The 27,063-nt window shown below is 45.8% G+C and overlaps 1 protein-coding gene across 1 annotated transcript in view; it reads left to right on the forward strand.

Annotated features, from left to right (window-relative positions):
* HSPA9 (heat shock protein family A (Hsp70) member 9) overlaps positions 1–27,063 on the forward strand; it is a gene marked incomplete in the record, with an annotated part of 514,139 nt that overhangs the window by 427,613 nt on the left and 59,463 nt on the right.

The following is a 27,063-nucleotide window of genomic DNA, read 5'->3' on the forward strand; positions in this document are numbered from 1 at the left end:
ATGCAAAACTGTACCCAAATTTGATTTTTTTATATATTTTTTTCAGATAAATAGAGGTGGTAATTTCTTTTGGTGGTAATTAATCACCACTAAGTTGTTTACTTTTTGCTTAATAAACGAATAAAGACCGACATTTAAAAAAAAAAAAAAACTTTCATAGTTTGTTATAAAATTTTGCAAAAAGGTAATTTTTCCCCTTCACTGATGTGCTCTGATGGGGGGCATTTATAATTATCTGTGCCCTGATTATCAGTGTGCATGTCCCTTTTACACAAGCTGGGTATCGGCTCTTTTCGCCTCATGTTGTCTGCCTGAGGTAAGGAGTGCCGATAACCGGTTTCTGCGTACATCCTTGATCAGCTGTGATTGTACATAGCTGATAACGTGGTAAAGAGCCGCTGATTTGTTTACCTCAATCTGTGACCAGCAGTGTCTGGAGGACACCGTGATCACAAAACGTGCCGCTCGCACCCCGTGGCGTGGCATCCCAGAGGTGTCTATAATGCACAGTGGTCTGAGGACGCCTCTAATGCTGCACAGTGCTCTGGACGGTGGTCTGAGGAGGCCTCTAATGCTGCACAGTGCTCTGGACGGTGGTCCGAGGAGGCCTCTAATGCTGCACAGTGCTCTGGACGGTGGTCTGAGGAGGCCTCTAATGCTGCACAGTGCTCTGGGCGGTGGTCTGAGGAGGCCTCTAATGCTGCACAGTGCTCTGGGCGGTGGTCTGAGGAGGCCTCTAATGCTGCACAGTGCTCTGGACGGTGGTCTGAGGAGGCCTCTAATGCTGGACGGTGGTCTGAGGAGGCCTCTAATGCTGGACGGTGCTCTGAATGTTCTGAGGCAGCTTGTAATGCACACAGTGGATGGTCTGAGGAGTCTTGTAATGCACAGTGTTCTGGACGATGGTCAGAGTCCTGTAAGGCACATATATACACACTCGCAGTGCGCTGTTCTGGACAGGTATGAGGCCTGCCATACACGGTGCTGCTCTGAACAGTTGTCTGAGGAGGCCTGTAATGCTGCTCAGTGCTAAATGCGCTGTAGTAAGCACGCTACAGATGCGCTTGCTTGCTGGGAGCGGAAGTACTCACGGGCTCTACACAGGCGGAGCTCAGTGGAAACGGGAACTTCACAAGTGTTCATGTCCCTCCCTCACATTTTCGTTTCATTCGTTACCGAAAACAGTTGATTTTTTTTATTGTACATCACGGGACACAGAGCAGCATAGTAATAACTATGTGGGTTATAGGCCACCTTTAGGTTATGGACACTGGCACACCCTAAACAGGAAGTTGCCTCTCCTATATAACCCCTCCCACACAGAGTACCTTAGTTTTTTTTTCGCCAGTGTCTAAGGGGTTGGTCACGATACTTGGAGCTCCTCTGGAGCAAGCCTTGCTGGAGCAGGCGAACTTTGTAACCGGATCCATTCAAATCGCCACAATGGATGGTACCCGGGCCTCGTGCCGGAAGGAACAGGGTTTTGCCTGTAACGCGTCTCTTTTTGAGTGCTGGACCCTGGGATCCAGTGCTTTGGTTATGCAATTTAATACCATAAAGCTTTCTGGCAGGGTGCTGTACTGGTCCAAGGGAGTGGAACCCCGATCCTTGACCCAGTCCTTGAAGGTTTCTTAACTCAGCCCGTCGTGATGGGTGAAGATTGGGTCTGTCTGGTTATACCACAGAATCCTGCGGCGGAAAAAGGTAAGTGAAATCCTACAGGAACTTCTAGTTTACTGATGGATTTCTTTTATTGAGTTACATGTTGTCATACCTGATTGTCATCACTAGAGGGTGTAAAAGCAAATACCTCGTCATGCTGCTCAGGTCTCGCTCAGTGTCAACAGGAGATCAGCTAGGAACGGTCTCAGCCACTGTAAGTTGGGGAAATGCTTTCTGTGTTCCTGAAGAAAGGGCAGCTTTATCCTCCAGGAAACTGGGAGAAAACTACGGCTGTTGGCCGTGCGCCCGCCACCCCTTCTCTCGGGGGGTCACGGTGGCTTCTCCCTTCCCCTCTTCCTTCCTGCCATTTCCTCCTCACTCTGGATATCGCTCATACGGCGGATCCAAACAGGGCCCGCGGGGTGCGGGAATTTGGTTTAAAGGGTAGGGGGCGAGTCTGGGAAAAGGAGGGGGCGTGGCTTAATCGGCAGCACGTGCGTGGTCAGTGGCCATTAAAACACGGCGTTAAAGCGCGGGCTGCCGAGTCCTTAAATACTGCTGATGCAAACACGGTGGCAGGACGGACACAGGAGCAGACTAAGGGGGCATGTAGGTTGGTGAATGCTGGCATATTTCTGGACACATTTACTCAGCACCAGGCTGAACAGTAATAGCAGCATTTGTTTGCTGGACTATAGTTCAGCATTGGGTGCATTGTTTTTTTTATAGTACCTCTGCTTTGTGCTAGAGACTATGCTTTCCAGATGGGGAATTCAATCACCCCCAAAAAGGATCCAAGGTCATCACCTTTGCGTTCTGAGGATCCCGCTCATCCCCCCCGCAGTATCATCCTCTCTGGAAGGACCAGAGGTGGCTGGACAGGGTGAGTCATTGGGATTGCCAGGTGTTACAGCCACTGCCAACATTTCAGCCCCTGTTTATGTCACTGAAGATGTCTTGTCTTCAGCCTTGGTGGGGTTGGAAGAAAGGTTAGCTGCTTTAATCGCAGCCTCTTCCCAGAGTGGAAGAAAGCGTGACAGATCCTCCTCCCTCGCCCTGGGCCTGGATACAGGGGAACAGTGGGCAGAGGCTGATGTTTTACCCTCAAGGGATCGGGATAAAAGTCAGTCTAATGATTCCTCATCAGAAGAATCAACGGTAGAGGAGACCTTTTCAGCTTCACAGTCTGAAAAACTACTGGTTCAATCCCTTAGGTATGGTCCGTTCCGCGTTCAGGCTACCCTTAATGGAGTTGACCGAAAGACCCGTTTTTTTTTGTTTGTTTTTTTTTTTTTCTTTGGGTTCTTTAAAACCCCCTCAGGCCCTGCATGCCTTTCTTGTCCATACATTGCTAGAACAACTTATATATGCCGAATGGGATCACCCAGATAGGCATTTGCTTCCTCCCAAAAAGTTTTCAATGCTTTATCCCATGGAGGAAAGATTCACCAAAAGATGGAGTATACCATCAATTGATGCTGCTATATCTGGTGTGAATAAAAGCTAAACTTGTCCGGTGGACAGTGCCCAGATGTTAAGGGACCCAGCGGATAAAAAGATGGAATGTTTGTTGAAAACCTCTTTTTCCTTGGCAGGTGCAGTAACTCAGCCTGCAATTGCAGCAATAGGTATTTCCCAATCCCTGAAAGACCAGCTGAAGCAGGTGCTTAAGGTTATCCCGGCTCACCAGGCTCAAGAGTTAGCTGAGCTGCCAAGAGCACTATGCTTTGCACTTGATGCTATTAAAGATTCTATTCATCGGGCTTCACGTCTTACGCTCTTGGTGGTGCAGGATCCTGTGGTTAAAGAATTGGTCAGCCGAGGTGCCATGCAAAAAGCTTTTGGCTGAGTTTCCGTTTCACGGAGAACGGCTGTTCGGGGATGATTTGGATAAATATATCCAAAAGATTTTTAATTGAAAAATTACCCTTTTACCAGTTAAGAGAAGGAGTAAGCAGCCCTCATTCAAACGGGCCTCGTCTCCTGGGCCTCTAGGCATTCGCGACGGCCTCCGCTATCAAGTTCAAGAGGTAGACCTCAGAGTCAAGCCCAGGGGCAGAAGAAGTCCTGGGGAAAGAAACCTACAAAGCAGAATACCAAGGTCTCTGTGAAGGGGCGCCCCCGCTCGCTCGGGTCGGGTGAAGACTTCTGCCATTTTCAGCAGTCTGGCAGGAAGAGTTTCAGGACAGATGGGTCATCTCTACAATAGCTCTAGAATACATACTAGAGTTCCGAGAATTCTCTTCATTTTCCAACGTTCCCAAAGATCCAGAGAAAAAAAATCTGTTTCTAGTATTAGATCGGCTTTTGTCTCAAAAGGTGATCATGGAGGGTCCCCCTACAAGAACAGGGATTGGGGTTTTACTCAAACCTCTTCACCGTGCCAAAGCCAAATGGGGACGTCAGACCCATTTTAGATCTAAAGGATCTAAATCAGTTCCTGAATGTTCGCTCCTTTCGCATGAAGTCAGGTCAGTTTCCATCCCACAAGGAGGGGAACTTCTGGCATCCATTGACATCAAGGATGCTTACCTGCAAGTGCCTATTTTTCCCGCTCACCAAAAGTTTCTACGTTTCGTGGTGGAGCACCACCATTTCCAGTTTCTAGCCCTACCCTTCGGTCTGGCTACTGCACCCCAGGTATTTACAAAGATTCTGGCCTCGTCTTTTTTGCACAGAGTATAACAGTCATGGCAGATCTGGACAACCTGCTGCTACTAGACCGGTCGATCGACTGCTTAGACCAGAGTGTAGTCAGAACAGTCAACTACCTGGAACACTTGGGTTGGATTCTCAACCCAGAGAAATCTTCCTTAAAGCCACTGAAAAGGTTGGAGTACTTAGGTCTGATCAAAGACACAGATCAGAGAAGAGTGTTTTTGCCTCAGGCAAAAATCAGCGCTATAAGGGATCTGATTCAAGTGGTCAGGACGAAGAAGAGTCCCTCCATTCGCCTTTGCATGAGGTTGTTATGGAAGATGGTGGCTTCTTTCACAGCTGTTCCTTATGACCAGTTTCACTCAAGACTGTTGCAAAACAGTATCCTATTGGCCTGGAACAAGAAAGTCCAAGCTCTAGATTTCCCATTGTGGCTAACCCCAAGGGTACGCCAGAGCCTCAGTTGGTGGTTAATCAAAAATCTGCAGAAAGGGAAATCTTTATTACCAGTGACCTGGAAGGTGGTAGCAACAGATGTCAGCCTTTCAAGTTGGGGAGCAGTCCTGGAGGAAGCATATGTCCAAGGGAAATGGTCCAGAGCCGAAAAAGCCTTGCCCATCAACATCCTAGAGATTCGGGCGGTGCGCTTGGCTTTGAGGGCCTGGACCTCCAGATTAAGGAATTGGCCGGTCAGGATCCAGTCTGACAATGCCACAGCTGTGGCCTATATCAATCACCAAGGGGGCACCAGGAGTCACGCAGCCCAAAAGGAAGTAAACCATATCCTAACTTGGGCAGAGAAGCATGTACCCTGCCTATCAGCAATCTTCATTCCAGGAATAGAGAATTGGCAGATAGTCGCCAGGAGTTGCTCCCGGGGGAATGGTCTCTTCATCCCGACTTCTTCCTGGCTATATGTCAAAGATGGGGGGCCTCAGATGTTGATCTATTGGCCTCCAGGTTCAACAAGAAACTGGACAACTTTGTATCGAGGACAAGAGATCCACTCGCTTGCGGGTCAGATGTGTTGGTGACCCTGTGGGATCAGTTTCACTGATTTATGCATTCCCTCCTGTTCAGCTGTTACCTCGTCTTCTTTGCAGGATAAGTCGAGAAGGGAAGCCAGTGGTTCTTGTAGCCCTGGCATGGCCCAGAAGATCTTGGTATGCAGAGATCGTAAAGATGGTGGTAGAGGACCCATGGACTCTTCCACCGCGTCCAGACCTGCTCTCGCAGGGACCAGTATTCCATCCTAGGTAAAATTAAATAGAGAAACTGCGCTTAGGATAAGTCTATATGGTGAGAGAATAGGTTGCTGCCTCCCCTAAACAGAGCACTCACACGGAGTATTCCGATGGCGTAATATAGAGTGAAAAAATGGGGTGGTTGGCACTACCTGAGCAAAACCTAAATACTGCTGTATAATAGGAAAAAAAAACCCCAGGGGGTATTTTAATGCAATAGACTGTTACACACCAGTGCCTATACCATCTAAAAGATGTGAGATATTATTTCACAATGGTTGGGGTGGGATGCATGTAAAAAACCTCTAGATCCCTAGGCTAAAGTTTTGGGTGTTTAATGGTATGTGGTGGAGAAAAGGCTGGTAAGTATATATGTTGACTGTATCAGTATAGTATGTAGACAAAAAGACCTCAACATACATGTACCAGTATATGCTGTCACGTCTAAATAAATGGATCAAACAATCAGCCAAGCGGGCACAGTACAAATCAGACAGTGAGGCTTAAGGCCAAAGTATGCTGTAATATGCAAATCAGATTGGTATGTAATAGTCCCATAGGCATTTATCTGCATCAAACTAGAACATCATCAGGGTGACTTTAGTGCTTAAAGATGTTTCCAGGTGACTTCTGTGCTCCCCCTTCAGACTTCCTACTCACCGGATCCAGGCACCCCCACAGGGGTAATAGGCATGTAGTGCTTTATATGGAGATCACTGCTCCCTGGTGTCTGCGGTGGATATCCCGGATGTGTCCTGGTTGGTTAGTAGATGCTGTTATGCCCTCATACACCAAAAAATGAAAAAAAAAAAAAGCTCCCATAGTGTAGTAGGATCAAAAAACGGTTATACACATGGGAAAAGGATAACGCCAGTTCCCAACAGGTAGAAAACCGATAAAAAGCCGATAAAAAACAAAGCATCTCTCGAGATGGGGGATGCCGGCAGCTATGCGCTCCAACTGCGTTCCACCCACTTGTAAACACGGAAGTGACGTAGTGTGCGTGGCTCCGTCGTACGCGTTTCGTCATTGACGTCCTCAGCGACGGTGCCACGCTGATGCGCACTATGTCTTATGTAGAGAGAGCGTCCATGCCTGTCCTGCCCGCTTGAACATAGGCAGCCAATGGGAGCAATGACATGCAGATTCCCTTGGTAATCGGATAGACATATATCCCGTCCGAGAGTATTCCCCAGGAGGTACGAAAAATTAAGATCTAATTAACATAGGCAATAAATTATTATAGTGGACGCCATGGTAACGCTGTCCCCCATATCAGTGTCATAATATATACATACAGATAGTAATTATAGATAAGAAACTCCCCCTGCTGGTAGAGCAATGGTATTGCATACACCAAGATAAAAAGTGTTATCAGATATTACCATGTAAAACTAGAACAGAAATACTTTTGGTATGTTGGCCACACATATGCATGTGTTATTGCCCACACACCAAGAGTGTGGTAGCTAGCATCAAGCGAGGAAAAATAATACATATAACAGAAAATGTAGTGTATAAATGAAGAAATGTGTGTAAAGCTTACAACAGCGTCCCATTTGCCCATATATAATAGATGGCCGGAGCACTATTAACCATATGTGCTAACACCCCTAAAGAATGTATAAAAAATAAGATATAAAAATGAAAATAAAAACAATTAATTATGTTATGATATATAGTGTGAGGAGATCACCGTGCTAGAACGGCTAATACTAAAGTGTAAATCGTATAAAAATGGATAACTCTAATTAAATAATTCACTAGATTCTCTCAGGTGGATGTAAAAAGGCAAGAGGATATCACCTTTTGGGGGCAGTGTGCTGTGGGCAGCAGTATAGGTCCAAGTCTTATGGTGCCCTGATTTCTTGTGTCTCCTTCACCTCGATTTACATTGCTTATAGGACATCCTACATAGTTATTACTATGCTGCTCTGTGTCCCGTGATGTACGCTAAAGAAAATAGGATTTTTATAACAGCTTGCCTGTAAAAATCCTTTTCTTGGATAGATGTATACATCTTTTCTTGGATAGATGTATACATCTTTTCTGGATAGATGTATACATCTTTTCTTGGATAGATGTATACATCTTTTCTGGATAGATGTATACATCTTTTCTGGATAGATGTATACATCTTTTCTGGATAGATGTATACATCTTTTCTGGATAGATGTATACATCTTTTCTGGATAGATGTATACATCTTTTCTGGATAGATGTATACATCTTTTCTGGATAGATGTATACATCTTTTCTGGATAGATGTATATTGATTTGCTACAAAACTGAGGTACTCTGTGTGGGAGGGGTTATATAGGGGAGGCAACTTCCTGTTTAGGGTGTGCCAGTGTCCATCACCTAAAGGTGGCCTATAACCCACATAGTTATTACTATGCTGCTCTGTGTCCCCTGATGTACTCCAAGAAAAGGCTTTTACAGGTAAGCTGTTATAAAAATCCTATTTTTCTTCAGTGGACAAAAATGTGGTGTACCTTTTTTATTTTTGTCACTGTAAAAAGAAAAAAAAAAATTCAAACTGTTGGTCTACAAATGAATCCACCTATAATCCCACCACTGCGCTCTAGGAAATGAAAAAAGACAATTCTATAGCTGCCACTTAAAAAAGGAAACATGTAAACCGAATTCAAACCTCTAATAAGTATAAGAATGAATAGTGGCGCTAATGTGCAAATGATAAGTGATGAGTGAAACAAAGATGTATGGAAATATTGCTGGTAATGTGACACAGCATCAACACCACAATTAATAAAATAAAGAAATAAAAACTGTGTCTAAATACATACAGAATGTAAATAACATGGCTGAGCAAATGATTAACACCCTGACAAGTGTGAAATGGATGTGTCACGTCTCAAAAAAAATATAAAAATATATATATTATTAGAATGCATGAAAACAGTCCATATTAAATGTGAACAAAAGTCCAAAGAGTGATAAGATCTCTGGTATGAGAAACAGTGTGATTCTTGTAATCATCCACCACACCTCAGTGACGTGATTCCACTCTCCTCTAAAAAAAAATGCACTCACCAGCTGCTATAGCCTCACACTCTCATGTTTGGCCAGAATCGCCTCAACCCACTCACATGGGGGTAAAAATCAGATCTCCAATATCCAACGTTAGTATGTCAAGCACTCTCCCTGAAGTAGTGGCTGTTGCGATGGCAAGATGATCAAGGTCAAGGAAAAATGTGTGCAAAACTGCAGATATGTGAAAAGGGATGTCAAATAAGGCAATCCCTGTGTAGAATCAATAGCTTGCAGCAGTAGCGAGAACTGTCCCTTGTGAAGTGAGCGAGAAATAAATACTAATTTGTTTTAAGAAGTGACACATCCATTTCACACTTGTCAAAGGGTGTTAATCATTTGCTCAGTCATGTTTACATTATGTATGTATTTAGACACCGTTTTTATTCTTTGCTTTATTCATTGTGGTGTTGATGCTAAGTGTCACATTACCAGCAATATTTCCATATATATTTGTTTCACTTATCATTTGCACATTAGCGCCACTAATCATTCTTATACTTATTACGGGTTTGAATTCGGTTTACTATAAAAAGGCCGCTGACAAATGTTTTTTTCGACAAAATTAACACTGCTCAGAGAATTAAACCCTTGAGAGATTCTTCAGAAAAACTTTTCCTTATTTGTCATCCTGGATGGTCCTCATAAGGGTAAACCGGCATCTCGTTTCCCCAGCTTACCAGTCATTCGATGTGGTTGCATTAATTTTTCTTTTTTAGCTAACACTTTTAAAGCAATTACCATCAAACCGTTTTATTTCTTTTGGGATAAGGGTTTTCCATAAAAGCTGATCATTGTAAGCACCCCCGTCAGTGTAAAATGGTTGGTCTCAACCCTCTAACTGCTATTACTGCAGGACAGCTTATTTTACAGGTGCAAAAAAACCTAATATAAACTAATCACATCTAAGAATTGGTAGGATGCCGTAGGTTTTCTTTTGCGATTTAATACCACTTTAACCACTTGCCGCCCAGCCTAATTCTGACATTTCTCACATGTAAAAATTAGCAGGTTTTGTTTTTGCTAGAAAATTACTTGGAACCCCCAAACATTAATTCTTTATCGTACATTGTGGGACACAGAGCCTTAAGTAATTAATGGGTTATGGGCCACCTTCAGGTGTTGACACTGGTATACCCAATACAGGAAGATGACTCCCCTATATAACCCCTCCTCCTTTCAGGAGTACCTCAGTTTTTTCGCCAGTGTCTAAGGTGTTGTTCACGAGTGAAGATGTGCTCTGTAACGCTTCTCTGAGGGCTGGACCCTAGAAACCAGGACTCTTTTAGGTCTTGCTACATTACCTAAAGTTGTCCTGAGGGGTGCTATACAGGTCCAAAGGAGTGGAACCCCTATTAAAAGGGGCCGGTCTTTGAAGGTTTAACTACGCTGCCCGCCATGATAGGTGAAGTTTGCATCTGTCTGTTTTCAGCAGTATCCTGCAGCGAGGAAAAGGTAGGAGAAAAGCATAGGAACTGCAAAGTTCACCTAATGCCTTTTCTTCCATATTTAACATTTTAATGCCTTAAAGTCTCCTCTAGAGGGAGTAAGAATACCCATACCCTTTCAATCTGTTCTACAACAGCATGTGTCCTAGCAGCTGGAGGGAGTTCTTTATTCCTCTCCCCCCAATTGGGGAAACTGAGTGGTTGGGGGTACATGTTTTGTGGTACATTACATCTGTAAGCAGTTTTGGGAAGGCTGATTCACAAACTGCTAAGGTACCCCGCACGCCCGCCCCCCCTCCCTCTTGAGGTTGCGGGGCGGCTTTCTAGCTAAAGATTTTTTACTTGCCATATGCAAAGAAGCCAGACTGTAAGGAAGCCAGTAACGCCGCATGGCGGCTGCAGCCTCCTCTCCTCCTTCCGGTCTGTGTCTTGGACCCAAATCCTGTGCCCATCCGCAAGTGGGCTGAGGTTTTTACTTGTGAAAGAAGGAGGGAGGGTCGAGGGAAGTGGTGTGGCTAAAGCGGTCAGGCGCGGTGTGCGGACTCAGCATCCTTGTGAAAGCTCACAGGCAATCAGGTTCACACCTGAAAGCTGATGCTCTGAGAACTAAATGTGTCTACCAGAGCAGCTGAAGCAAGAGCTGACACAGGAGCGCTGGAGCACGTGAGGGGCGTACACAGGCATTTTCAGTACAGGAAAAGACATTGTTTAGCATCAGATTAATCTATGCTGCCATTGTTTTTCCTACTATTGCTCAGCAAATAGAACATTTCTTAGAGTGCCTCTGCTTTTGTACTTAGCACTATGGCTTCCAAGGTTACTACTAAGGCACCAAAAGTTCCACCCCCAGGCGCTGGGAACACCAGCGATGCCTATACACTATCATCCTCTCCGGAGATTCCAGATATGGCAAGCCAGGGTGAGTCTTTGGAACCGATTGGTGGTGCAATTGCTTCTCACACTTCAGCCCCTGTAAACGTGACTGAAGATGCATTTTCCTCTGCCCTGCAGGGCTTAGAAGGAAGATTAGTGGCTTTAATCGCATCCTCCATCCAAGGGGATAGGAAGCATGCTAGATCCCTCTCTCCCACTCCAAACCCTTTACCGAGAGAACAGTGAGAACAGGATGAGGTATTACCCTCAGACGATCGAGAGGAAAAACAAGCCGATTATTCCTCTGCAGAGGAAACAGTTGATGATTCAGTTTCACAAATTGAGGTACAAATCCTTACGGAAATGGTTCGCTCTACTTTCATGCTACCCATAACAGCTGAAAGTCCGGTTTCCTCCTTGGGTTCTTTGAAACCTTTACAGCCTTTGCATGCGTTTCCTGTCCATGCATTACTAGAAAAGCTTGTTTATGCTGAATGGGATCATCCGAATAAACATTTTCTCCCTCCAAAGAGATTCTCAGTTCTCTATCCCATGGAGGAAAAATTCACCAAAACATGGAAAGTTCCAGCAGTCGACGCTACGATTTCCAGTGTGAAAAAAAGTCTAGCTTGTCCAGTAGACAATGCACAAATGCTTAAAGATCCAACAGATAAGTTGGAATTCCTGTTAAAATCCTCTTTTTCCTTGGCAGGGACAGTTACTCAGCCTGCAGTTGCAGCAATAGGCATCTGTCAGTCCTTAAAGGACCAATTCACAGAGGCTCTTAAAGGCCTCCCTGCACAACAGACCCGTGAGTTGGCCGAACTACCAAAAGCATTATGTTTTGCCATAGATGCTATGAAGGATTCTATTCACCAGGCGTCGGGCCTTGCGCTGTGCTAGTACACATGCGTAAGACCCTTTGGTTTCAAAGATTGGTCAGCCGAAGCACCTTACAAAAAGCTTCTGACTAGTTTCCCTTTTCATGGGGAGCAACTATTTGGCGATGATTTGAATAAATACATCCAGACGATTTCTAGTGGAAAGAGTACTCTTTTGCCAGTCAAAAGAAAGTATAAACGTCCTTCATTTAAACTGACTTTTTCTCTTGCGCCAGGGGCATCCGCCTCTAGGCAGTGGCGACGGCCTCCGCCGGCAGACTCTAGAGGAAAACCTCAGGGTCAGACCCAGGCACAAAAGAAGACCTGGGGCCGCAAATCTGCAAAGCAGAATACTAAAGCCTCAACATGAAGAGGCAACCAGAGTGGAGGGAAGACTTCTGAAATTCAGGACAGATGGGTTCTCTCCATGGTGTCTCTAGGATACAAACTAGAATTTTGGGAGTTTCCACCGTCTCATTTTCTGAGATCAAACATTCCCAAGGATCCAGGGAAAAGGCAATCCCTGTTTTAAGCATTAGACCGATCATTGGCTCAGGGGGTGATCATACAGATCCCCGCAGAAGAGCAAGGTTTGGGGTTTTATTCAAACCGGTTTACGGTACCAAAACCAAATGGGGATGTCAGACCCATTCTGGATCTAAGGAATCTAAATCGGTTCCTGAAGATCCGCTCCTTTTGCATGGAGTTGATCAACTCAGTAGTTTCCATCCTACAAGGAAGAGAACTTATGCATCTCTGATGTCGATTGATGCCATATCTGCATGTCCCTATATTTCCTGCTCACCAGATTTTTCTACGGTTCGAAGTGGAACAGCACTTTCCGCTTGTAGCCTTCCTCTTGGGGCTAGCTACAGCACCCCGGGTGTTCACAAAGGTGCTGGCCCCACCTCTAGCCAGCCTAAGGGCACAGGGCATAACAGTCTTGGCGTACCTAGACGATCTATTGTTAATAGACCAGTCAGTGGCTCGCTTGGAGCAAAGTGTATGCATTACAACCTGGAAAGTCTGGGTTGGATTCTCAACCTAGAGAAGTCCTCCTTAAAACCGCTAAGAAAGCTGGAGTGTTTGGGCCTGATCATAGACACAGCCCAGAAAAGGGTGTTCTTGCCTCCGGCAAAGATCAGCTCCATACGAGAGCTTGTGCCGATGGTCAGGTCAAAAAGAAATACCTCAATTCGCCTTTGCATGAGGTTGTTGGGAAAGATGGTAGCTTCATTTGAAGCAGTTCTATATGCCCAGTTCCATTCGAGACTATTGCAAAACTGTATCCTGTCTGCTTGGAACAGAACGATCCAAGCTTTGGACTTGCCAATGCAGTTCTCCCCAAGAGTGTCCCAAAGCCTCAGTTGGTGGTTACTAACCCAGAATCTGCTGAAAGGAAAATCCTTCAGACCAATTATCTGGAAAGTAGTAACGACAGATGCCAGCCTTTCAGGCTGGGGAGCAGTACTAGAGCAGACGACTGTCCAGGGACTGTGGTCAAGAACCGAAAGAGCCTTGCCCATCAGCATTCTAGAGATTCGGGCAGTATATCTGGCTCTGGAAACCTGAACCTCCAGGTTAAAGAATTGTCCTGTCAGGATCCAATCCGACAATGCCACGGCTGTGGCCTATATCATTCAATAAGGGGGCACCAAGAGTCTCTCAGCTCAGAGAAAGGTGAACCATATTCTAACTTGGGCAGAAAAGAATGTCCCATGCCTATCAGCAGTTTTCATTCCGGGAGTAGAGAATTGACAGGCGGACTACTTAAGTCGCCAGCAGTTATTCCCAGGAGAATGGTCTCTTCACCCCGACGTTTTTCAGGCTGTTTGCCAAAGATGGGGGACTCCGGATGTAGATCTTCTAGCGTCCAGATTCAACATGAAGTTAATCCACTTTGTGTCCAGGACAAAGAGATCCACTCGCGTGCGGAACAGATGCGCCTGTAACCCCGCGGGATGAGTTCTCACTGATCTATGCATTCCCCCTATTCAGTTGCTGCCATGACTACTTTGCAGGATCAAGCTGGTAAGAGAGCCCGTAATTCTGGTAGCACCAGCATGGCCCAGAAGGTCATGGTACGCAGAAATCATAAGGATGGCAGTGGAGGGTCCGTGCCCCCTCCCCCTAAGGCCAGACCTGCTCCCACAGGGGCCAATATTCCATCCTACCGTACGAACGCTAAATTTAACGGCCTGGCTATTGAGACCCACATTCTGAATAAACGTGGGCTTTCCGGGTCAGTTATCTCTACTTTCCAAAACCATGTTCCAGGGAAGAAAAGTCACTACATTGTCTTGATGTGGTGAGAGCAGTGAAAATCAATTTAACCTCCTGACATCCGGCCGTAGCCGAATGACGGCTTCAGCGCGGATGTCAATTCCCGGAGGCCGTCATATGACGGCCTCCTCTTTCCTTGCTCCCCGTGCTCACGAGCGCGCAACGGGGAAATTCTGTGTTGGCCGTTTCCCTTGGACACAGCCAATCACAGAACGCTGTAAACGGGCAATCACAGCGGCCGTTTACAGCGCGATCGCTGCCTCCAATGAGAGATGATCTGAAATGTAAACAATTGAGATCATCTCTCATTGCCGGTTCTCTCTCCTCACACAGAGACAGCGTGTGAGGAGAGAGAGAGATCTGTCAGCGATCTGTGAGTGTACCTGTGCGTTTTACTGTGCCTACAGTGCCCCATCAGTACAGTGCACCATTAGTACAGTGCCAATCGGTGCCCACCTGTCTGCCCAGCGGTGATCAGTGTCCAGCTGCACATCTGCACAATCAGTGCCCACCTGTGCCACCTCATCAGTGCCCACCTGTACCAATCAGTGCTCTCCTGTGCTGCCTCAGTGCACATCTGTGCCGCCTCATCAGTGCCCATCTGTGCTGCTCCATCTGTGCCGGCCTCATCAGTGCCCAGCTGTGCCGGCCTCATCAGTGCCCAGCTGTGCCGGCCTCATCAGTGCCCAGCTGTGCCGGCCTCATCAGTGCCCAGCTGTGCCGGCCTCATCAGTGCCCAGCTGTGCCGGCCTCATCAGTGCCCAGCTGTGCCGCCTCATCAGTGCCCAGCTGTGCCGCCTCATCAGTGCCCACCTGTGCCGCCTCATCAGTGCCCACCTGTGCCGCCTCATCAGTGCAGGCTTAGCAACCTTGGCCTAGCAACCTTGGCCAAAAGAAGCTTTTCCGCCGAGGAGGTGTACCAAATACTGCCCCAGGCCGACGAGAGCAATGGGGCGCTCTCTTTTTCGGATTCCCTTTCCGACTCCGATTCTGAGTCGGACATAAATTATGAGCCAGTCCTCAGTGGTGGAACACTGAGTGACTCAGAGGAGGAGGAGATTCGGCCCGCCAAACGAAGGCGTTCTGGTGGGGAGGCAGTGGCATCTACCAGCCCGGCAGTCCCATCCACCAGCACGGCAGTCCCATCCACCAGCACGGCAGTGCCTCGGCAAGAAAGGCCAAGGACCCATGCCAGCCTTCCCTATGCCCTGCAGAACCCCTTGTGGCTTCCTCCTAATTCAGGAGAAGCCAACATTCCCCCTTTCACTGCCCAGCCAGGAGTCCAGGTGAACACGGAGAATTTTTCCCCAATAGATTTTTTTAATTTATTTTTTACAGAGGACATGCTGTCAAGTATTGTGGCCCTTTGCAACCTTTATGCACAGCAATTCATTTTGAGTAATCCAACATCCTACTATGCCCGTCCCTACGAATGGAGAGACCTAACGGTGGAGGAGTTGAAGGTTTTTTTAGGGCTCACATTTAACATGGAACTCACAAAAAAAAAACACTTTGCTGTCCTATTGGTCAACACATGCCAGTATACTCCAAGGTAATGCCCAGAAACAGATACCTCATGATATTGAGGTTTCTTCATTTCAACGACAATACCCAGTGCCCTCCCCAAAATGACCCAAACTATGATAGACTTTTCAAAATTCGGCCACTTTTAAATTATTTTTCTGCATTATTCCCCCTGCTGTTTACCTCGGACAAAAACATGTGTGGATGAGTCCCTTGTTAAGTTTAGTGGCAGGCTTAAAATAAAGCAATATATTCCCAGTAAAAGGGCCCGCTGTGGGGTGAAGGTATACAAATTATGTGACCGAGTCACAGGTTACTTGTATGCCTTCAAAGTGTACGAAGGGAAGGACACCCAGCTGCAACCCCCTAATTGCCCAGACTACTTGGGATCAAGCAGGAAAATTGTTTTGGACTTCACATACCCCCCTACTGGAGAAAGGCTACCACCTGTACGTAGATAACTTCTACACATCTCTGCCCCTGTTCCACAACCTTCATCGGAAGAAGACGCCTGCATGTGGTACCATCAAAAAGAACCGGAAGGGCTTTCCTCAAAGTCTGGTCAATAAAAAATTGAGAAAAGGAGAAACGGCGAGTCTACAAAACAACGAGATTTTGGCAGTGAAGTGGAGAGACACAAGAAATGTGTACATGTTGTCTTCAATCCACGATGATACCTTCATGGAAATCCCCAGAAGAAATGGCCCCATACAGAAACCCAAATGCATCTTTGATTATAATTTGTTTATGGGGGGAGTCGACTTGAATGACCAGATGCTGGAACCGTACCTTGCTACAAGACGGACATACCATTGGTATAAGAAAGTCGCAATTTATTTTTTTCATTTGGCCATCTACAATTCATATGTCATTTATCGTAACTCCACCCAAACCCCAAACGCTTCCTTGGCTACCAGGAGGAAGTTTTCACTGCCCTTACATTCCCGAACGGCCCCCCAGAAAATATCCGATCAGATGTTCTAAGTCGACTCTCCGACCGCCACTTTCCCGATAAGATCCCTCCCAAACCAACAGGCCAACGACGGCAAAAAAAATGTAAGGTGTGTACCAGAGCAGGATTCAGAAGAGACACATCTTATTATTGTGCACAATGTCCTTCCGAACCAGGCCTCTGCGTAGGTGAATGTTTTCGTCGTTACCATACTTCACTAAATTATTAGTGAAGTATGGTAAACGTAAGCCTCCGTTCCTGCAATTTACCCTCACACCCCTTATGCCACTGCCTCCTCTGTAACTGACCCTGGCTTGTTATTTGACCATGCTTCTGCCTAACGATTCTGTACATACCTCTGCCTGATCTGGAACTGACCCTGGACTGTTATTCGACCATGCTTCTGCCTAACGATTCTGTACATACATCTGCCTGATCTGGAACTGACCTTGGACTGTTTGACCATGATATTTGCCTGCCTCTTGGACTGATCTTGTACCCTGATACTGGACTAGTGGGATTCAACACAGGGGTCTCACATATGTGAGGGGCTCCAGAATTGTTTTTCTGGATGAAGAAAACAATTTTTTTTGTTTTCTCAATCCTACATTAGGGTCTGGAGACTCGGAGGCTTCAAAGAGATTTGGGTGGGAGAAGCCTCTACCCATGTCCCCATTCTGTCCTGAACAAGGCCCTACTTCTGCCTGTAGGACTTACTGCCGTCATGCCTCTGCCTGTCGCACTGACCACACCACATGGACCTGCCTACTACCAGGACCAATATTTTTGGCACTGCGGACAATATCTCTGCCTGCACTGACCCTGGACTTTATATGGACAGTAACCCTGCCTTCTGCCTGGACAATTGTGTTCGCCGCTGCTGACCAAGTCCCTGCCTGCTGCCTGGACCAGTGCTATCCTCCTGTGTACAACTGCGCTACTACAACCACAGGTAATCTTTTTTGTTTACGCTTTGCTCAGCATAATGTATTTTGGGGTGTAATTCTTGGTGTGTGCATGCTATGTGTCCCCGGAACACCTGACGGTGTTCCTTGCATGTTGGATCTCTGTATGTGGCCAGGCTGTGTAGAAGTCTCACACATGTGGTATCGCCATACTCAGGAGGAGTAGCAGAATGTATTTTGGGGTGTAATTTTTGCTATCTAAATGCTATGTGTTGGAAATATCTTATAAACGGACAACTTTGTGTAAAAAAAAAAATGCGTTTTCATTTTTTTTCCACATTTTCCAAAAACTTCTGGAAAAAAAATAAACCATTCAAAAGACTCATTATGCCTCATAGATTATACTTTGGGGTGTTAGCTTTCCAAAATGGGGTCATTTTGTGGGTGTTTTCATTATCCTGGTGCTCCAGGGCCTTCAAAAGTGTAATAGGTGGTTGAGAAATGTGATGTGTAATTTATGCTCCTAGAACACCTGATGGTGCTCCATGCATGTTGGGCCTCTGTATGTGGCCAGGCAGTGAAAAAGTCACACACATGTGGTATCGTAATACTCAGGAGGAGTAGCAGAATGTATTTTGGGGTGTCATTTGTGGTATACACATGCCATGTGAGAGAAATAAGCTATTACAATGACAATTTTGTGTGTGGGGGGGGGGGAATCTCAATTTCGCAAAGAATTGTGGGAAAAAAATACAACTTCAAATAACTCACCATGCCTCTAACTAAATACATTGAAATGTCTACTTTCCAAAAAGGGGTTATTTGGGGGGCATTTGTACTTTCCTGGCTTGTTAGGGTCTCAGGAAATGAGATGGGCCTCAGTACATCAGATGTAATAATTTTTTTTATGATTTGCACCATAGCTTGTAGACTCTAAAACTTTCACACAGACCAAATAATTTCCACAAATTTTTGGTTATTTTTACCAAAGATATGTAGCAGTATAAATTGTGGCCAAAATTTATGAAGAAAAATTACGAATTTGCTAAATTTTATCACAGAAATTAGGAAAAATTCATTTTTTTTCAAAGTTTTCAGTCTTTTTTTCATTTATAGCGCAAAAAATAAAAAACCAAGAGGTGATCAAATACCACCAAAATAAAGCTCTATTTGTATGAAAAAAAAGGACAAAAAAATCATTTGGGTACAGTGTTGTATGACTGAGTAATTGTCATTCAAAGTGTGAGAGCACTGAAAGCTGAAAATTGGTCTGGATAGGAGGGGGGTTTAAGTGCCTAGTAAGCAAGTGGTTAAAGACAACTGCTCAGATTTGTATAACTGATGTCTTATTTATTCTGCCAGAGGGTCCTAAGAAAGGACAGGCAGCGTCGAAATCCATTGTCGCTAAGTGGATTCGACAAGTGATAATTCATGCTTATGATTTAAAGGGCATAATTCCCCCGTTTCAAGTTAAGGCACACTCTGCCAGATTGGTTAGTGCTTCTTGGGCAGTGCGTCACCAGGCCTCCATGTCTCAGATCTGCAAGGCCGCAACTTGGTCTTCAGTGCATACATTCACAAAATTTTATCAAGTGGATGTAAGGAGGAATGAGGACATCGCCTTCAGGCGCAGTGTGCTGCAGGCAGCAGTATAAGTCCTCAGGTCTGGGGGTGCCCAGGTGCCCAGGTCAAGACCCGGTGCTAGGGTGTATCCAAGATCTGGGCGCTCAGGTCTTTTTTTTCACTTGAGCATAGTGTCTGTCTTGGTGAAAGTACTATCACCCTTCAAAAGGTTAAAAAAAAATGAAATGCCTCCTGTTTACAGGGGGAATCGTGGGTGAATCTGTAAATTGGCACTGGGATTTAAATCATTGGGGGTAAGGGGTGTGTTTGGAGAAAAGAGTTGAGGTGCAGGTAGTGAATAGAATCCTAGGTTGTGATGGGGAGAGATGTCCTCAAAGAAGCGAAGTGTAGGGCTATTATAAAGGTCCGAAAGGGAAACTAAACCTTTCACATGCCACTGAAATGAGGGAAGATGTGGGATAGTACATCAATGGGTACTGAGATTTTTTGCATAACTGTGAGGCTTAACCACTTGCTCACTGGGCACTTAAACCCCCTTCCTAACCAGACTAATATTCAGCTTTCAGTGCTCTCACACTTTGACAATTACTCAGTCATGCAACATTGTACCCATATGAAATTTTTGTCCTATAATGGTGTAAATTTGCCATCCCCTCAAAATAACTCCATGCACAGTCATTAATGTATAAACCGCTGGCAACGCACGTACACCCCTAAGTGAAAATGTCTTAATTGGGATTAAATAGCCGGTGTCCCCGGTGTCATGTGACTCGGTGTTACAAGGTCTCAGGTGTGAATGGGGGGCAGGTGTGTTAAATTTTGTGTTATCAATCTCACTCACACTCTCATACTGGTCACTGGAAGTTCAACATGGCACCTCATGGCAAAGAACTCTTAAGATCTGAAAAAAAAATTGTTGCTCTACATAAAAATTGTTGCGTGTAATGCTTAGCATCCTATCCAGAGGTTGTCTTTGGGAAATAGATGTATGAGTGCTGCCAGCATTGCTCCAGAGGTTAAAAGGGTTGGGGGTCAGCCTGTCAGTGCTCAGAACATATGCCGCACCTTCTGGTCTGCATCGCTGTCGTCCCAGAAGGAAGCCTCTTCTAAAGATGATGCACAAGAAAGCCCACAAACAGCAGAAGACAAGCAGACTAAGGACATGGATTACTGGAACCATGTCATGTGGTCTGATTAGACCAAGAAACTTATTTGGTTCAGAATGGTGTCAAGCGTGTGTCGTGGCAACCAGGTGAGGATTACAAAGACAAGTGTGTCTTGCCTACAGTCAAGCATGGTGGTGGGAGTGTCATGGTCTAGGGCTGCATGAGTGCTGTTGGCACCGGGGAGCTACATGCCAACATGTACTGTGACATACTGAAGCAGAGCATGGTCCCCCTCCCTTTGGAGACTGGGCCGCAGGGCAGTATTCCAACATAACTACCCCAAACACACCTCCAAGACGACCACTGCCTTGCTACAGAAGCTGAGGTTAAAGGTGATGGACTGGCCAAGCATGTCTCCAGACCAAAACCCTGTTGAGCATCTGTGGGGCATCCTCAAACGGAAGTTGGAGGAGCGCAAGGTCTCTAACATCCACCAACTCCGTGATGTCATAGAGGAGTGGAATAGAACTCCAGTGGCAACCTGTGAACTGGTGTACTCCATGCCCAAGAGGGTTGAGGTGCTGGAAAAAAATGTGACCACACACAAAATATTGACACGTTGGGCCCAAGTTGGACATTTTCACTGTACTCACTTATGTTGCCAGCGATTTAGACATTAATGGCTGTGTTGAGTAGTCCTTCTCCTCCTTCTTCTCCTCGTCCTCCTCCTCCGTTTAAATGTCCTCAAAGTTCTGCCAGCCTTGTGGCTTTATCTGATGCCAGCTTCTGGTGTAAGGTCCTTCAGGTGGCTGGCTGAGCTGCAGGGAGCCCCCAGTACTCTGTTTTCCTGGGTCTGTTAGCATTTACAGTGTTGCTTACCACTCAGTTGGACTGCTTTTGGTCATCTCTAGGGGGAAAGACTTCCTGTGTCCCTCAATGGGCAAGAAATTAAATAGAATTGTTACTCGCCCTAATATCCTTTTCTTGCTATTCCATTGAGAAACATTGGTCCCATCCCTTGGTTTGGGATCATTATCTTGGTAATTGGCGCTGTAAAACTGAGGTATGCTGGTAGTAGGAGGGGCTATCCTTAGCTTGCAGTTTGTATGCCAGTGTCCAATCCTCCTGTAAGTGGCAGAGTAACTCAAACGTGAAATACTTTCAAAACAGGATTTTTGTACTCGCCGTAATATCCTCTTCTTTTTCTTTTGTTTGTTTTTTTTTTTGTTTTTTCTCCCTTCGCCTTTCAGGACAGCACCTTGGAGAGAGAGCGTAGCTCCACCTCTTAGACAGGAAACACTGCGTGACAACGCCCCTTTAAAAAGCAGCTGCTTCCACCATGCCATCAGTTTTAGTGTTTCCTCCGCCATGGTGGAAGCACTGCTTGGGGAACCAGAGGGGCTGCGCTCTCTCCAAGGAGAGGGTTTTGGCAGGACCTCCACGTTTGGGTACTCAGACCAACCCAGCTCCTTCCCTTACGTGAGGAGGGTGCTCCGGTGTCCTTTCCTTCTCCGGCTCACAGGAGTAATGGTCTGCCGGAAGTTTTCCACCCGGGGTGTTCGGGGGGCCGCGGTTGTGCTCAGTAAGAGCGTCCATGCCAGGCCTCTGCATGGCGGCGCCGAATCCCGGACAGCAGGTGATGTCAGTTCCGGTGGGCGGATACTTCCGGCGGGGCGTAGCAGCGATTGGTTCCTGCTGCTGGAACGCAGGAGGAAGGGGCGGGTCCTCTGGCCGGGACTTCCTTTTGTTTGGCACATGGAGCCTAGTACACAGTGCAGCAGCTGCGGATTGCACTATGGAGACAGCGGAATCGTCAGCAGCAATGGCGGATGCAGGCGCCCAGGTTCCCGGCCAGGCCCAGGTAGGAGAGGTGCGGTGGCACCTCTTTCCTTTTATATCACTGGGTGTTTTATCTTTGATGTGGTTATTCAAAACCTGCTGCTGTCTGCTATGGGGTAACAGTTTCCATTAGCAGTTCAGCAAAGGAGTGAGACTCTGGGCACTTAGGGTGTTGGCTGGAGGTACTACTTTTCTCTGAAGCCTTAGTTCTAAAGGACCTGGGTTTTTTCTTGTTTCTCTGTTTCAGAAAGCTACTGCCAAATCAGAGCGAACAGGGAGAAAGTGCCCCTCATGCAAAAATCCTTTAAGGGACTCTTGGCCCAAACCACTGTGCAAATCCTGCATTGTGGATTTAGTAAAAGAAGAATCCTCACAAGAGTGCAAAGAGCTCTTATCTTCTGTGAGGAAGGAGTTAGCAGAGGCCCTAGGGACAGTGCGTTCCCTTGTAAAGCACGGCCAGAGTTCCAGCCAAGAGCAGAGTTCTCACTCCAGTTTCCCTCAGTCCACTTCCAGACAGGTGGAAAGTGAGTCGGAGGAGGAAAGGGAAAGCATTCCACCCTCAACCATTGATTCTGAGGAGGAGGAGGTGGAAGAAGAGTCAAGATCATCTAGATATAAGCTGTCACTTGAGGAGGTGGATGAATTACTCAAGGCAATTTATACTACCCTGGAGATCCAGGAAGAAAAGGCTCAGCTGTCTGTGCATGATAAGATGTACCTGGGGCTGGAGGAAATTAAACACAGGGTGTTCCCTGTGCATAAAGTGTTAACAGACACTATTAAAAAGGAATGGAAGAACCCAGAGAGAGGACAGTTTTTTTCTAAAACCCTCAAAAGGAGGTTTCCTTTTGAGGAGAATGAGGAACTATTGTGGAATAAAAAAACAAAAATAGACGCTGCCTTTTCTCAAGTATCTAGGAAGACTGATTTAGCTTTTGAGGACATGGGTATTCTCAAAGATGCTATGGATAAGAGGGCAGATGGGCTACTGAAGAAAGCCTGGGACTCATCTCTGGCTAATCTTAAGCCAGCAATGGCGGCTACGGTTGTGGCTAGGAATCTGGAGTGCTGGTTAGAGCAACTTAAAAATCATGTTGTGGCAGGTACCTCCAGAAAGGACTTATTGGAGTCCTTCCCTACCCTGCTTAAGGCAGTAAAATATATGGCAGATGCCTCTGCAGAATCTATCAGGATGTCAGCCAGGTCCTCTGCGCTTGTTAACTCAGCAAGAAGAGCACTCTGGCTAAAGACCTGGTCAGGGGATTCAGCTTCTAAAGTAAAACTGTGCGGAATTCCCTTTTCAGGAGACCTGATGTTTGGGCCAGAACTAGAGACTGTCCTTGACAGGACAGCAGACAAGAAGAAAGCTTTCCCACAGAAGAAGAAAACGGTACAGCAGAGGAAAAATTTTCGTCCTTTTCGACAAACCGATAAGGAAAAGGACCACACACAGAAGAGACCCTGGTCTTCTCAGAGAGGAAGAGGTAGAGGTGGGGTACTCTTTAGAACCCCAGAACAAACCCCTAAAAAACAATGACCATCTAGTAGGGGGGAGACTACAGGACTTCTTACCAATCTGGGAAAAAACAACAAAGAGTCCTTTTGTTCTGGGGTTAATCAAAAAGGGTTATCAATTGGAATTCTCACAAAGCCCCCCAAGTCGGTTTTACATCACAAACCTGCCAAAGGATCGGGAAAAGGCTCTGGCCATGAAGTCTCTGTTACAGGAACTGATGCAACAGAAGGTCATTTCCCAGGTTCCGAAAGATCAAGAGGGGAAGGGGTTTTACTCCCACATTTTTATGGTCAAAAAGCCATCAGGAAAGTTCCGCCTGATTCTCAATTTAAAGGTTCTAAATCGATCCATAAAATACAAAAAATTCAGGATGGATACGATTTTCTCAGTAAGGAATTTGCTAACCCCCAAATGTCATATGGCTTCCATCGATTTGAGAGATGCCTATCTCCATATACCAATAGCGCCCCCATCACAAAGGTTCCTGCGTCTTGCAGTCAATCTGGGGGGAGGGGAGATTTGGCACCTGCAGTTTCGGGCTCTGCCTTTCGGTCTTTCCTCTTCTCCCAGGGTATTCACAAAAGTGATGGCGGAATCTTTGGAGCCCCTGAGACTGAAGGGGATTTCAATAGTACCCTATTTGGACGATCTGCTACTGTTTGCAGACTCAAGGGGTCAAGTAGAGGTCAACCTACAGACAGTTCAAACACATTTAAGAGGTTTGGGATGGCTTCTCAATCTTCAGAAGTCAAACTTAATTCCATCTCAAAGGGTAAGGTTTCTGGGGTACGAAATAGACTCGATAGAACAGAAAATTTTTCTACCCCAGGAGAAAATAGAGAAGATGCAGTTGACCCTGATAACACTTCAATCCAACGCAGAGATCTCTGTAAGACAAGCCATGTCTGCTCTGGGTCTGTTGACAGCAGCAATTCCTTCGGTACAGTGGGCCAGATTGCATTCCCGTCCTCTGCAATCGGATATCCTGATGAATTGGTCATACCAGGAACCTCTGGAGAAGAAATTCAACTTGGGGGCAAGAGCAAAAAGGTCTCTCTGGTGGTGGAGGAACCTAGGAAACGTTTCAAAAGGGCTTCCTTGGGTCTTTCCGGTAACCAGAAGGCTGACTACAGATGCCAGCGCCTGGGGATGGGGAGCTCACCTGGAAGAAAAAACGGTTCAGGGAGTTTGGACCAAACCAGAAGAAAGAAGATCTTCAAATTGGAGAGAGTTAAAGGCTGTTCACTTAAGCCTCCTCTCCCTCCAGGAATTTCTAGTGAATCAACATGTCCAAATATTGTCAGACAATATGACGACAGTATTATATTTAACAAAGCAAGGGGGCACAAAAAGCAAAACCCTAATGGGTCTAGCGCATCAGATCCTAAGATGGGCAGAGAACAATGTGGCCTCTCTATCAGCAGTCCATCTAAAGGGGACGGAAAACACCTTAGCAGATCTCCTCAGCAGGAAAGAAATAAGGGAAGCAGAGTGGTCTCTCAATCAGGAATTATTCGAAAAGATTTCCAAGAGTTGGGGTCATCCCCAAGTGGACCTCTTTGCAAAAGAGGAAAATGCAAAAATACCAGTCTTCTTCTCTCTTCAGAGACAGGATCAAGCTCTCGGAGTAGATGCGTTAGCTCACAAATGGGACTTCCATCTGTCCTACGCTTTTCCCCCGTTCCAACTGATACCAAAGGTGTTAGCCAAATTCAGATTGGAGTCCACGGAGCTAATATTAATAGCTCCTTATTGGCCAAAAAGACCCTGGTTTTCAACCTTGATGAACCTCTCAGTGAAACCTGCTTGGAGATTACCAATCAGGACAGACCTGTTGAGTCAGGGCCGAATTCTCCATCCAGATCCAGCTTACCTCAAACTAACAGCTTGGTTTCTGAAGAACAAATCTTAAGACGAAAGGGTTTATCAGAGAGGCTTATTTCTACCCTTCTTGCAAGTAGAAAAAAAGTGACGAGAGACATTTACTTTAAAGTCTGGAAGATCTATAATTCTTGGTGTTCCAGTAAAAACTTTGATTTTCGTACCACATTTTCAGTTTTGGAATTTCTTCAAGAGGGATTGGAGAAGGGGTTAGCAGCAAGTACGCTCAAGACGCAGGTAGCTGCTTTATCAGTTTTTTTGGAAAGAACCCTGTCAGGGGAACCTTTTAATAATCAGATTTTTTAGGGCAATGGCAAAAGTAAAGCCTAGACCTGTTGTTAGTTTTCCCAAATGGGATTTATCTTTAGTTCTTCAGGGTCTAACTATGGCACCGTTTGAACCCATAGAAGAAGCATCATTACGTTTCTTGACGTTAAAGACTATTTTATTGGTAGCAGTAACTTCCGCACGTAGAATTAGTGAGTTACAAGCCCTTTCAATTAAAGAGCCCTTCATGAGATGTCTACAGGATAGGGTAGTCTTAAGGACGGATCCAGCATTTCTACCAAAGGTGGCTTCAGTTTTTCACCGTACACAGGAAATCATTCTCCCTACTTTTTGTCCTTTACCTTCGGGAGCAGGAGAAGAAGCTTTCCATACCCTTGATGTCAGGAGGTGCCTGCTTAAATATCTGGAAAGAACAAAGGAAATCAGAAAGTCATCCTCACTCTTTGTTTTAATGGAAGGTACTCACAAAGGAGGTAAAGCTTCCAAAAGCACCCTTGGAAGATGGTTAAAGCAGGCCATCAAAGAGGCATACATATCTTTGGGTCTGGAACCTCCGGAAGGGGTATTACCTCATTCTACTCGAGCAGTGGCGGCATCATGGGCAGAAAGGGCTGGGGCATCTCCTGAGCAAATCTGCAAGGCTGCCACATGGTCCAGTTTTTCGACCTTCATAAGGCACTACCGCTTGGATCTACTATCAGCCTCGGACCAATCATTTGGTAGGAAGGTTTTGCAGGCAGTAGTCCCACCCTGAAGTAAGTTTCTCGGTTATCCTCTCCAAGGTGCTGTCCTGAAAGGCGAAGGGAGAAAACCTTAGTTAGACTTACCGGTGACGGTATTTCTACGAGCCTTTCAGGACAGCAGCCTACTTCCCTCCCTTGGTTATCATATGTAAAGTATAATTATAGGACCTGGTAATTGTCTGATTATATTTTCCAGCATGTCGGAGGATTTCTCGGTAACAACTGATGGCATGGTGGAAGCAGCTGCTTTTTAAAGGGGCGTTGTCACGCAGTGTTTCCTGTCTAAGAGGTGGAGCTACGCTCTCTCTCCAAGGTGCTGTCCTGAAAGGCTCGTAGAAATACCGTCACCGGTAAGTCTAACTAAGGTTTTTTTTCTCATCTCTTCCGGTTCCAATAAAGTCTATGCAAAAGATAAAAATCCTTCCCACTTATGTTGAACCTTGTATAATATTTCTATGGCAGGAAAAGTTGTTCTGCACTTAGATAAAAAGACTTTATTAAAAATGTACACTTTAGTTAAAATTGAAATATGAAACGTTGAAAATGTATTCAGGAAGCATAACTTACCTGCACCTTGCACACCCCCCCAATATTGTGTGTGCATGCGGTTAGGATCGACAGATGT

This window comes from Aquarana catesbeiana, linkage group LG03 (genome assembly GCF_042186555.1).
Source record: "Aquarana catesbeiana isolate 2022-GZ linkage group LG03, ASM4218655v1, whole genome shotgun sequence".
NCBI classification, from domain to species: Eukaryota; Metazoa; Chordata; class Amphibia; order Anura; family Ranidae; genus Aquarana; species Aquarana catesbeiana.